This window comes from Eurosta solidaginis, chromosome X (assembly GCF_040869045.1).
Source record: "Eurosta solidaginis isolate ZX-2024a chromosome X, ASM4086904v1, whole genome shotgun sequence".
NCBI classification, from domain to species: domain Eukaryota; kingdom Metazoa; phylum Arthropoda; class Insecta; order Diptera; family Tephritidae; genus Eurosta; species Eurosta solidaginis.
Window position 1 is genome coordinate 178,254,261 of NC_090324.1, and position 10,223 is coordinate 178,264,483.

The following is a 10,223-nucleotide window of genomic DNA, read 5'->3' on the forward strand; positions in this document are numbered from 1 at the left end:
GTTCGTGAGTCACCTATTTCAATGAACATATATTCAACCACACTTGCGTCATCTGAACAATAAACTATCTTTGGGTTTAAAACCTCTCTGCAATAAATTGCAACTCCACCACCACGAATATTGCCTTTTCTGTCATTTCGCAGTAATGCATAGTCATTAACCGCCTATGACCGATCATCAACACTGCATCTAAACCAAGTCTCAGTGATGCAAATTAAATCAATATTTTGCTCAGCAAATACATAAAAAAGATAATCTAATTTTTCAACCGTAAGACTACGTGTATTTAGGTGACATAAATTAAATGCATGTTCTTTTGAAATTTGACTCAGCATGAACCTTACATGCCCACTGTCAGCACAATCATTGGTCAATTTATCCATAATCAAAATAAACAAGCTGGATGATTTTAAGTAAGCTGTAAAAATCAATTAGAAATATTGAGAACATAAAGAGTAAAGTTAGGGAAATAAACACCATAAAAAAAGAAGTAATAAAAATTGAGAATAAACAAAAAATCAATAATGAGTAAGTCATGTTTATCATATGTTTATGGTTGAGTACTTTTCTATGTGCTGACTGCTGCAATTTTATCAGCGCTGCAATTTTATCGCAATTGCTCTTAAAAGCAAAGAGCGTTCGGTAGGCGAATTGAGCATTATTATTATGGGTGAGTTGCCATTTTTGCTCTTTTTAATTCGAAAAACAACACGTATTGTTGGCGCGCTTATTTGAACCGTGCGACATCGATTTTTGCTCAAGTTATCGTGTGAAGGGCCGAGCGGAAGGACAGACGGTCGACTGTGTATAAAAACTGGGCGCGGCTTCAACCGATTTCGCCCTTTTTCACAGAAAACAGTTATCGTCCTAGAATCTAAGCCTCTACCTAATTTCACAAGCATTGGTAAATTTTTGTTCGATTTATGGCATTAAAAGTATCCTAGACAAATTAAATGAAAAAGGGCGGAGCCACGCCCATTTTGAAATTTTCTTTTATTTTTGTATTTTGTTGCACCATATCATTACTGGAGTTGAATGTTGGCATAATTTACTTATATACTGTAAAAATATTAACTTTTCTTTTAAAATTTGAATTTAAAAAAATTTTTTTTTAAAAGTGGGCGTGGTCGTTCTCCGATTTTGCTAATTTTTAGTAAGCAGACATATAGTAATAAGAGTAACGTTCCTGCCAAATTTCATTATGATATCTTCAACGACTGCCAAATAACAGCTTGCAAAACTTCTAAATTACCTTCTTTTAAAAGTGGGCGGTGCCACGCCCATTGTCCAAAATTTTACCATTTTTCTATTCTGCGTCATAAGTTCAACTAACTTACCAAAATTCATCGCTTAATCCGTATTTGGTAATGAATTATCGCACTTTTTCGATTTTTCGAAATTTTCGATATCGAAAAAGTGGGCGTGGTTATTGTCCGATATCGTCCATTTTAAATAGCGATCTGAGATGAGGAACCTACATACCAAATTTCATCAAGATACCTCAAAATTTACTCAAGTTATCGTGTTAACGGACAGACTGACGGACGGACGGACGGACATGGCTCAATCGAATTTTTTTTCGATACTGATGATTTTGATATATGGAAGCCTATAACTATCTCGATTCCTTATACCTGTACAACCCACCGTTATCTAATCAAAGTTAATATAGTCTGTGAGCTCTGCTCAGCTGAGTATAAAAATAGCTACATTATCGAAGTCTGGATAATGCCCCGTATCTTTACAATGGGCTGACAAGGCCGCCTTATTTTCCGAATAATTGTTTCTTAACTTAATATTAGATCTGTGAGCGGAAATCCTTGTCTTGAGTTTTAATTTTGTTGTCCCCACATATACCTTGTCGCATACGTGGGATCCGTCTCCATTACACGGAATTCTATAAACAACGTCGGATTTCTTATGCTTCGGTTTTTTATCTTTTGTACTGCTGTAGACCTTTCTAAGAGTGTGATTATATGTCGATACTATCTGGTATTTTTCGCTATCGTATATATTTGAGTCGCCCCTCGGCAGTGTTTGGCAAGCACTCCGGGTGTATTTCTTCCATGAAAAGCTCTCAGTGAAAACTCATCTGCTTTGCAGATGCCGTTCGGAGTCGGCATAAAACATGTAGGTCCCGTCCGGCCAATTTGTAGGGAAAATCAAGAGGAGCACGACGCAAATTGGAAGAGAAGCTCGGCCTTAGATCTCTTCGGAGGTTATCGCGCCTTACATTTATTTTTTTTTTATTTATATATTTGAGTATTTTATTCGGTTCGTTACGCCCGGGACATGTACTACTCATTTATATATTTTATCTCCCGAATTATGTCTAGTTTTATCATTGTTCAACCTGATCACGAAATTTCTGAGCAGTTTGTTGATTAACTTTATGGGGAATTCATTATTTCTCAGAGTTTCTTTAACAATTTCGATACTCTTCATGTGAAAAATCTTGTCACTTATTGGGAGAACTCTTCTTATGAAGTTACTCGACGTATTTATAATATTTCTATTTTCGTGTTTTGAGTAAAAGTTGATGAGTCTCCCTGATGCGGTCGGCTTTTTATACCAGCCAATAAGCAGCTTGTTATTCTTCCTTATAACAAGGGTATCTAAGAATGGTATTTGTTTATCCTTTTCTAATTCCATTGTAAATTTTATTGACTTGTTGCAGCTATTAAGATTCTTAAGCATATTTTCCACATCCTCTGTTTTAAGAGCCGCAAACAAGTCATCTACCTACTTAGTTAGTAAGCCGAGTTTGCTGGTGGATTCCATTACGAATTTGGATAATAGTACCTCCATTACTATATCCGCTACGACAGGTGTTGCTGGCGATCCCATGGGCATTCCGAACGCTGTTCATATTGTAACGAATTTTCTACAAATCCTCTTATTTGCAACCTTCTGCTAAGTTCAAAACTGTTGAATAAATAACACCACTATTTAGTAATGCCAAATGGTCTTTATTAAAGTACTTCACAATAAATAACTCTACTATTGCCCCACAGATAGCGTGCTTAATAAAAACTGATTGTAGCGCCTCTACTGGTGTCACCTTTTATACTCTTTGATTTCCTCGTTGCATCTTCTAGGCGCTTCTGTTCTAGAATCTACTAGTTGATTATCTGTTATAATTATAACTACAGATGTACGTGTATAGCTCTCATATGCGCGTGTGTTTGTGAGCTAGACTTCCACAATTATAATTCCATATCTCAGTTAAGATATCTGCATGTGTTTGTGCGTTGCTTCTCCGTTGCGTGTACGTACATACGAGTAGATCTAATGATTGATTCATTTATGTAGATATATAATGATTGATTTATGGATGTGCATACAATCACTGCTTAGCATCGGCTTAGAGATGGCAGTACCCATTAGTATTGCTAATATTCGTAACACTGCCCTCCACCTAAGTCTGATCGTCCCGATCAGACAAATCTCTCGATCTAAACGCCGTTAGCATCTCCAAATGTACCACTCTTCTATTTCGTGGTTTCCCAATGGTTTGTATGCGGTACATGGTATCACTGATCTTCTTCACAACTTTGTACGGGCCTTCCCCACTGCACCGAAATTTGGATGGAACACATTTCCGCCGGTGAAGGTTGTATAACAGTACCAAATCTCCCGCCAAGAAACCTTCCGAATTATTCAAGGTTCGATTCGAGCACAAGGCCAGAACAATAATTTTTTTCTAATTATCATTATTGTTATTTTTTTAATTTTTCTAAATTTGAAAAATTGTATTTTGTTTTTGTACTAGTAAGTAGAAAATTTTTCAGGCAACCTGCCACTGCTGCGCAGATAGATCCATTTCGAAGGCTGCTAAGCCTTCATCATCAGTACGCTTTAGGCATGATGCGCTAACCATTTAGCTATACAGCGGTGGTTTGTTTGACTGGCAAATTTGCTACTTCTATTCCTTTTACCAACTATATTTATTCAGTGTTGCGCCATCTGGTGCAAATCACTGATAATGCTGGATTTTTGTTTATTGTCAATTACTTGGTTTGACATTCCCAAGTGCTGGAATTATTGTTCTCATCGTACCTGCGTTTCATCTTACTACTCATTATCCTGGATCGTTCCCCCGCTCTCTGTTGTTTGGCCAATGAACTACTTCGCAGAGCTTGCGCTTGACGGATTGGCTTCGCATAATCAGTATCGTTCCCAGGTTTCACAAGAGTGGTGCGCCCTGGCTTGAAACTACCCTCACATTCCTTCTGGGAACTTCTTTCCTTCGTTTTCGTGCATCCCTTTGGTTTTGTCAATGCCAGTGTTTCTCTCGCAGGTACTTTTTATTTCGCTTTATTTGGCCCATTCAATCCATCAACCTTTACTTTTGACTTCCGTGGTCTTTATCGAGTCTTCTCCACCAGTACTCGATTACTGCGGAACCCTTCCTCTAAACTGAAGTTAAGTGGAACATCCTGGTTCTCATAACGCATAACCCTTCTCTGCATATCGATTTTGATATCATGGTCAACTAAGAAGTCCACTCCCAATATGACTACATCAACAATTTCCGACACAATGAATTTGTGTAGAACCATGACCTTCCCAATTAAGACTTCACATATCACGTCTCCCTGGACTTGGTTATACCCGCCTATGACCGTACGCAACCTTGCTCAAGGTAAGGGTTTTATTCTCCTTTTGACTAAATCAGATCGAATCAAGGAATGAGATGCGCCCGTATTTACAGTCAGTACACGCTCTTTGCCATCCGCATTCCCTCTGACGGTAATACTGCTTGATTTCTTTCCAATTTGCTACACAGATATCACAGGACATTCAATAGCTGGGGCAAGTTTTCGATCTTTACATCTGACTCGCTCTTGCTTATCTCCTCCAGCTTTGTGTTTACGGCCACCCAAGTTGAACTACCAGGACCGGTGCTGCAATGACGAGCAAAGTGACCTGGGTTTCCGCACTTCAGACACTTGATTGCACCATTATTCTCACGTTGTGTTCCTTTTAAAGCTTCTAAAATTGCGTCTACCCACTCTGGCCTTTCTGATTACACACGGCGTGCTTTGAAAACTGGCAAACACAGAAGCGACGCTGTTTCCTTAATCAGAGCATGTGATACCGTTTCTTCGAATGTTGGCTTTGGGTTTGCATATGTAGCTCGCTTTGTTTCGACGTCCCGTATGCCATTTATAAAGCTCTGAATCTTTACCCTTTCAGTGAATTCCAGGGGTGCGTCCGAATTCGCTAAATGTGCCAGCCTTTCAACATCCGACGCAAACTCTTGCAATGTTTCACCAGGCCTTTGGAAGTGGTTCAGTAACTCCATTTGATATATCTGTCTCCTATGCTCAGTTCGGTATTGTCCTTATTTTACACCCTCTGTAATGGTTTGTAAAATCTCAGCTGCAGGCCCTTTCAACGCTATGAACAGTGCAGCAACTTTATCTTCAATATTCCAGTTGTTCACTGCTGCGGTCTTCTCAAACTGTAGCTTAAAGACCTGGAAAGGAACAGAGCCGTCAAAAGATAGAGTTTTTATATTTGGATTACTCGTTGAAACTGCTGGGCGATTTTGTTGCAACTGCTCGATACGTCCTCTGAAAGCATCCACCTAGGCCTCGATTTTTTTCTCAAACTGCGTTATTTTCTCGTCCATACGCGCTTCGGCTTTTGATGATATACGCGCCTCCTGCGCTTCGAGTTGTACTGTTATGCGTGCCTCTTGTTCTTTCAGTTGTGTCTCCATCTTTGATGTAATCTGTGCCGACATTTCTGAAAACGCGTTTCTTGTGCTTCGATCTTTGATGTTATTCGTGTCTCTTGGGATTCCATCTTGGATGTTATACGGTTCTCCTGCGATTCCATATATTTCTTCTGTTCTGCCAGTTGAGATGACACTGTCGATGTTTGAGCAGATATTGCAGCTAAAATCATGTTCAAGTCTGTGCTCGTAACTGTTTGCGATGTTTCATTTTTCTCTTCAATTTCTGTTGTCTCCTCGCCATCAAGAGGAAAGATTTCCCCTTCACGTTAATTCCCTCTAATTCCATTGCCTCAAGTAGTCGTGCTTGAAGTTCAATTTTAATGCCGCTGGTATTCAATCCACGGCTCTCCAACTCCTTCTTCAGCTGTTGGACCTTCAATTCACACCACTTTGCCATGTCCAAGTTGTATTCGAAGTCTTCGGAACTTATACAACAATTCCTCTTCTGATACCAATTGTAACGAATTTACTACAAATCCTCTTATTTGCAACCTTCTGCTAAGTTCGAATCAATAAACTATTGAATAAATAACACCACTATTTAGTAATGCAAAATGGTCTTTATTAAAGTACTTCACAATAAATAACTCTACTATTGCTCTACAGATAGCGTGCTTAATAAAAACTGATTGTAGCGCCTCTACTGGTGTCACCTTTTATACTCTTTGATTTCCTCGTTGCATCTTCTAGGCGCTTCTGTTCTAGAATCTACTAGTTGATTATCTGTTATAATTATAACTACAGATGTACGTGTATAGCTCTCATATGCGCGTGTATTTGTGAGCGACACTTCCACAATTATAATTGCATATCTCAGATAAGACATCTGCATATGTTTTTGCGTTGCTTCTCCGCTGCGTTTACGTACATATGAGTAGACCTAATGATTGATTCGTTTATGTAGATACATAATTATTGATTTATGGATGTGCATACAATCACTGCTTAGCATCGGCTTAGAGATGGCAGTACCCTTTAGTGTTGCTAATATTCGTAACAATATATTTTATCATTGTGTTTGCAGTATCGGTTCTCTTTAATGCAAAACTTGACAATTGTTATAAATAGTTCCTTTGGTATACTTGTATGTGTAATGTTTTATAGGGAATTGGAATTGGAAAATATCCAAAAAGGACTTAAGGTCTTCTTACCTGCTCTTTCCGTGAGGAGTAGGTCCATCGGGACCCGTCTATTGGCTAGCAAAACAGTGGTGGGGGAGGTTCGCGACCTTTCCTCATAGCACTAGACCCCATTACATTTAATTTCAGAGTCCCTGTTTATTTATCACAAAAAAATTTATTTCATGCACTAGTTTCTCTAACTAACAAAAAAAAAAAACAACGCTGCTTAAAGAAAAAGGGGTATAACTATGGCCAGAACTCCTCCCTCTCCCAGTTGTGAGCCGCCCAGGTGACATGGCGCTCGTGCTTCTTATCCCTTCCTGCCTTGACATCTAATTTAGCACTAATATTTGTAGATGTCCCTATGTAAACACCACTTACCACTTCACTTCGTTACCACCCTTAATCAATTTACTCACTCATTTTTTTGTTTCAATTCATTCATATATTAAATTTTTTATTTAATTAGAAATGACGCTTAAATTGTAAATAACAACTAAGCTCTAGATTTTACTTATCGTATACAAACTCATGTACGTATCAAATTAGCCAATATAAAAATAGAAATTTTAAAGCCAATTCGCCTATGTATACTATCAGTGTTTTATTATTTAATATTGGAGAAGAGTTGTCAAAAATAATTTATTTTTATACCCATGTTATCGCAAAAAGGTTTATCTTTGTGGTACGAAAGTTCCCTAATTTAAATTGCATGTATAAGGTAAAATATATGAAAAGTTTTAACTTGCAACGTTGTCAGACGTGCACAATTCAATATATGTATGTAAGTGTTTATGTTATTCAAAATCAACACAACACCACGTTATAAATCGTCTTACAAAGTCAGTTTACATACGCTATTGATGTAAACCTTATTTAACATCAGTGTTTGACGTGATTTAAATGTTATATGTTTGATATGTGCAAATCCCCAGAGAGCAATTATGAATTATGTTAGTTTTTGACACAACATTCGATATGAGAACATTGAACATTTTATACTCAATCAAACATAATCAGCCAAATCCAACAAAATGTTGGCATCGAACTTTATCATACGAAAGAGTTTGCATGAAACCCTTTAATACAATTTTTTAGCATCATACAATGTGACTGAATATGATGTGCTTTCTGAGTAGTGATACAAATTATATGAGTTGAAGCAATGAATGTTAACTTACATGAATGGAGATACAGCTCACGATGAAAGCGCTTCCATGTATACGTGCTGTTCAGCTTGTAAAAGAAGTAATGTACATGAGTGTATATGTGTTATGACCGCGAGAATATATTCGGGTGACCAGAATATTTTAATTATTTTTTTTTTTTGCAAATATATATATATTTTTTTTGGAATTTTCAATTATGCAAATTGTTTAAGCTTTTTAAACTCAACTCCACACTTTTACAAATTTTGGCCTAACCAAAGGCTTATTATTTCGCTTTCATGAACAACTTTGTGTATATTGTATAACTTTTCTAGCTCTTAGAATCGCTTACGCATATATTTTATGTTTTATAAAAGTATATGCCACTAAATGAAAATGTTCCTTTTTTTTATTTGTTTAAACGTAACTTTTCGAACAAATTTTATGTAGCCATGTACATATATACTTTTTGTGTAGTGCTTCTATCGTAAGACTATTTCGTAAGCTTAAACACTTTTGTTTTTGTGCTGTGATATTTACGTATTTACTTTTTTGTAAATTTCGCTAAGAATGTGTCGACTATGCTGTGTTGTTTTACTTAATTTCAGTTGCATTTGTTTCATTTCACATCGTTTTGATTTCAACTCAAATGGAACCAAAAGTGGATACTTTTTTTTCCATTTTCACTATAACTTATTTTTTCTCATTTCGTAAGGAAGCAATTAAAAATAGTTTGTATTCTTTGTTTTGTTTTTTTTTTGAACGACTTCGATTTCACTTTTTCTTAATCACTTTATGCTCTATGCTTTCTTTTCTTTGGCCTGCATAGGTCTTTATCTTTGCCCTTTTTTTGCTTTTTTACACGTTTTTACTTTAAAATTTTCCGTAATTTTTTTTGCTTTTCTTTATATCTTTCTTACATCTATATGTAAATGTGTTCACTTTTTTACCTAGTACTTCTTCAAATATTTTTCTTTAATTTTTACGTTTTCTTGTGGTTTCCTTATTATGGAAATATTCTCACTTTTCTCCCTTTTTTATACTTCTTGGGAATTATTCTTGATTTTGTTTTTTTTTTTTTGCTGACTTATTCAGTTTCTTGCCTTGTTAAACAAATTTATATATATGTGTATATGTTTTTTTTTTGTATATTACATTTTTTTAATTAAAAAAATTTTTTTTATTAGATTTTTTTTGAAGTTTAAAATTTTTTGAATGTTAACGGTCTGTCCGTGACATTCGGTTCGGCCGGATGTTGTTTTGTTTTGAATTATAAGCGTTTTGAGTCGACTCTGCGCTTCTGTCAGTTTATTTTAAATTTGACAGCTTTCAGTTTTGATGGGCATGATAGGAACTTTTTTCTGTTTATGGCGCAGGAACAGTAAGGTTGGCAAAGACCCGCCCCGCCGACAATGACTAGCCACTGTGCACCAACACATCATGCCGACCGCCTTCCTTACTGCTTCCATTGTAAATGCGTTTCCATAACAGATGGCTAATATTTTTATATATTTTATATATTAATTAGTTATAATATTTGCCTCTGACAATCCAGAGAATATACCCTCTATTGACGGAAGTGGGTACGCATCTTTCTTTGTTACTTCGTTTATTTTTCTTGCATCTAGACACAGTCGAATTTTATTGGGTTTTATAACCATATGCTTTGGCGCGCTCCAAGGACTTTGAGACTTTTCAATAACTCCTAACTTCAGAATTCTATCTATCTATCTGGGGAAACTGGATAAAAGCGTTGCTTTATTGCCTTTGCTTCTCCTACGTCAATCTCGTGTCGCAAGAGACTTGTCCTGCCGAGTCCTTGTTTTTCGAAATTAGGAAAAAGTAACTTAACTGCTCCTAGCTGCCGACGTTGACCCTCGCTCAGCGGATACAAAATAGATTTATAGTTTTCGTTTATGTGTGGGTTATCCCTATCTGAACTACTTTCACATTTGTCGTTGGAAGAAATACTACTAATTATGCTTGGAGCCGACTCAAATAACTCCAAAAATCAATTCCTAAAATTAGGGTTTGGCTTATAGATGGAATTATATAAAGTTTTATTCTTTTAATTTTTGCCTTGTATTCTATATTTATATCAAGATAACCAGTTATTGTTTGATATTTCCAAACAAATCTTCTTTGGCTAAACTAGAACCTATACAACTGATATTCGCACCCAGTATCTAGCAATCCGAATATCTCGCG